The sequence below is a fragment of the Nanorana parkeri genome, unplaced genomic scaffold (assembly GCF_000935625.1).
Source record: "Nanorana parkeri isolate BGI_ZX_2015 unplaced genomic scaffold, ASM93562v1 scaffold186, whole genome shotgun sequence".
NCBI lineage: Eukaryota > Metazoa > Chordata > Amphibia > Anura > Dicroglossidae > Nanorana > Nanorana parkeri.
Genome location: NW_017306454.1, coordinates 710230 through 713991, shown reverse-complemented (window position 1 = coordinate 713991; position 3762 = coordinate 710230). Strand labels below are relative to the sequence as shown.

At 54.0% G+C, this 3762-nt stretch overlaps 1 protein-coding gene across 1 annotated transcript in view; it reads left to right on the top strand.

Annotated features, from left to right (window-relative positions):
• Positions 1–355: 355 nt before the first annotated feature.
• The window catches only part of DYRK1A (dual specificity tyrosine phosphorylation regulated kinase 1A), an 87137-nt gene continuing 83730 nt past the window's right edge, over positions 356–3762 (top strand). Inside the window, exon 1 of the mRNA XM_018555162.1 lies at positions 356–766. The gene's annotated coding sequence lies outside the window, so the exon portion shown is untranslated. The remainder of the gene's footprint in view (positions 767–3762) is intronic.

Here is a 3762-nt window from a genome sequence, read left to right as displayed (position 1 = left end):
TCCCTCCTCCCGCGATACCACTCCCCCCCTCGTTACATGACCCTCCCTCTTCCCAGCCCCGACCGCAGCAGCATTGGCGCCACCTCGCTACGTGACGTCAGCGCGCATCCGGGGCTTCGCGCTGATTGACAGTCTCCATGGCAACACGCTTATCCCGCCGCCATTTTGTTACCTTTTTTTTTTTTTTTTTAATTCCCTTCCCGCCCGAATAAACCCCGGTGAGGGAATTACGTGCCGTGTGAATAAAGCACATTGTGAATAAAATATTTCTGAGTGAATGGTGAGGATGCGGTGGCGGGAAGGAGGATGGTGGTGATGAGGTGAAGAAAAAGGAGGGGGTGTTGTTGTCAGTCACGGTGCCCCGGTCTCCGGTATGAGGAAGAGGGGGAGTCAGTGGAGGGGTTAGCGGTGGTTTCCCCGTCCTCCTCATTCTTCCTCCTTCGCTGGCAGGCTGCGCAGCTTTGGAAACGCGCGCCATTTTGTAACTCCCCCTTCCCTCCCCCCTTCTCCCTCCATCCTGCACGGCGGCCGGGACCAGAGAATCCGCCAGCAGCAGCAGAAGAGCCGGGGATCTCCGCGATATGCTGGCCAGCGCCGGGGAGTGGGGGGGATGAGGATGATAATAATGATGATGAGGAGCAGGATGACGGCGTGAGGAGGAAGCAGCCCAGCTTCTATCTATGTGTGACTGTGTGCGGCTCGATGTGACTGGACGGCCGTCTGGCAGCAGCAGCAGCGGGGGGACTAGAGGCGCCGGAGGACACGGGTAAGGAGGATGCCATGTACTGAGGAGAGGTGACAGGGTCTGTCTGTGCCCAGGAGGAACTACAACCCTCAGCATGTCCTGACAGTGAAGAGAGGTGACGGGGTCTCTGCTCTGAGGAGGAACTACGACTCTCAGCATGTCCTGACAGGGAGGAGGAGAGAGGTGACAAGGTCTCTCTGCTCTGAGGAGGAACTACGACCCTCGGCATGTCCTGACAGGGAGGAGGAGAGAGGTGACAGGGTCTCTCTGCTCTGAGGAGGAACTACGACCCTCAGCATGCACAGGGAGCAGGAGAGGTGGCAAGCTCTCACTGTTTGGAGGAGGAACTACAACCCTCAGCATGCCCTGGCAGGGAGGAGGAGATGACTATGAGCAGCTGGCGCTGCCATCATGGCTTGACAGGGGAAAGGAGATGGACTACAAGTGTTGACAGGGGTGGCTGCGGGTAGCTGTGTGTGTGAGGCATGGTGGAATCCTGAAGAACTACAAGTGTCAGCATGGCAGGGCAAAGAGGTCTCTGTTGAAAGTTAACAGGGCAGCTGGTGATGGACTACAAGTCTCAGCATTGCTTTGGCATTGGTGGGGGAGACAGGTGATGTTATGTCCCAACCAGCGATGACGGTAGATTACGGAGGGTCTACAAGTGTTGGTAGCGTTTGTGATGTCCCAAGCAGCGGTGATTCTAAACTTCTGAAGAACTACAAGTCTCAGCACGGGGTAACAATGTGATGTACCAAGCAGTGTTGATGGTAGACTCCTCACCAGCTACTTAGGTTTTTGTGGTGGCCGCAGCAGGGGTAGCGTTGTCGTGTCCCAAGCAGCGATGATGGTAGACCTCTGAGGAACTATACCTGGCAGTTGTGTCAGGGGGTAGCGATCTGGCGTCCCAAGAAGCCATGATAGATTCCTGAGGGACTACAAGTCTCAGCATGGCTTGGCGTTGGTAGTTTCAGGTAGCGGTGACAATTGTAGACTAGAGGAACATGTCTGGGTTTCAGGAGGTAGCGATGTGGTGTCCTGAGCAGCGATGGAGGTAGACTTTTAAGGAACGATGAGTCCTGGCAGTGGTGGGCGAGGGTGATGATGTTGTGACCCGAGCAGCGATGGTGGCAGACTTCCTAGGAGCACGATGGTTTGGTAGAGGTGGCAGTGGGTGGCGATGAGGCGTCCCAAGCAGCGGTGATTGCAGCCTCTTAAGTCTCTGCGCTGGTGGCAGGGGGTAGTGGTACTGGCGGGACTACAAGTCTTGGTGGGGCATGACCGTCCCTGTGTTACATACTGAGGAGGCAGGGACCTGCTAATGGACTACAAGTCTTGGTGTGGCATTACAGGGCAGAGAAGTCCCTCTGTTTCTACTGAGGTGGAGGACCTGCTAAAGGACTACAAGTGTCAGCCTGAGAATGTGGAAACAGCGCTGTGATTCTTGTGAGCGAAGGGGTGATGGGACTGTGCTGAGGAACTACAAGTGTCAGGTGGCTTGCTCGAAGCGGGGGAATTTCTGAACATATACAGTGAGAAGGAAGCAGTTACAGGAATCTATGGGCGCCGGGTATCTTCCGTGTTATGACGGCGGTGTTCCAAGCATTGAGTAGTATCCTGGTCAGATTGGAGATGGGTGATTTGGGATCATCTAGAAGCAGCATTCTGGTTGGCTAGGAGAAGGGGCATCAGACTGTATTACAGGGCACCACATGGGTTGACGGGACAAGAGAGCTTTGCGTTTTAAACTGATGGTGCGGGCGACTGCTGTAGGAACTACAAATGCCAGCGTGGCTTTGTGGTATGATAAATATCTGATGCGTATTAAATGAGGAGATACATGTAGGAGGGATGACGGACTTGTTTGAGAAACCTCAAACTCCACCGTGGCTCGATGGTGCGAGGGGTCTCGTATGGCGAAGGGGCAGACAGCTGCTGAGGGGACTATAGATGCCAGCATGGCTGGGCAGGTGGGTGAAACATCCCGAATGTGTTGAAACTTTTATATAGACGATTGCGAGTTCCCTTTCAGGAAGTAGTCATTGGGATGGTTTGGTATGGGTGAGGGACCTCAAGAGTCTAGATTGAGGAACTACTAGTAGCAGCGTGATAGGAGGAGGAGGTAACAGATCTCCTATACACTCATGTGTGATGGTGTGCTAAAGTTGAGCATGTTGAGGGAGGGTGTTTACAAACTACAAGTGCCAGCATGACTTGACAGGGGAGGAGATGATGGATACCTTGAGGAGTTGGGCTGATAACGGCTTTGGAACCAGCATGGTTTGACGGGCCGCTAGATCCCGTAGGGCAGGGGTAGCCAAACTCCGGCCCTCCAGCTGTGGTGCAACTACAAATCCCATGAGGCATTGTAAGATTCTCACAGACATGACTCCCGGAGAGAGATGCATCATGGGATTTGTAGGTTCACCACATTGGAGGGCCGGAATCTGGCTACCCCTCCTGTAGGGGGTTTAAATGGAGAAGGGGCGCTGAAATGCTAGGTTGGGTTGAAAGGGGGCGATACGAACTTTGGAGGAATTAAGCGTTGGGGGGTTTTCTTGCCTAACTCTGTCGGCAACAGGTCAGAGGCCACTACTGTGTCTATACAGAGGATAGAGGAGAGGCAGGCTCAGCTACTACAAGTACCAGCAGACCTTATGCCAGGTAGCTCCTCTGCAATTGGATGGGCAGGTTTATAGGTGTGGGGATCATCCTTTAAAATAGGGGGGGTTTGCGTTGTCCCTTACTGTCTCCAGCAACTATCCATTTCCAGGATCCCTAAATGCCTCCACACTGGACATGCTGCAGGTTGCCCAGATCTACTAAGTATGTATCCCCCCTCCACGGGGAGGTCTCCGTCACCCACTCTTCTCTGTCGTATCCTCCACAGCACAGGGGAACCGTCTGATTTCTCTCTGACATTTCGCCTCCATTTGTTTAAGGTGGCCGCCAAGGCAACCAACCTCCTCTAGATTAGAAGGGAGGAGGTTATTTGGGGGGGGGGGGGGGGGTTCTGC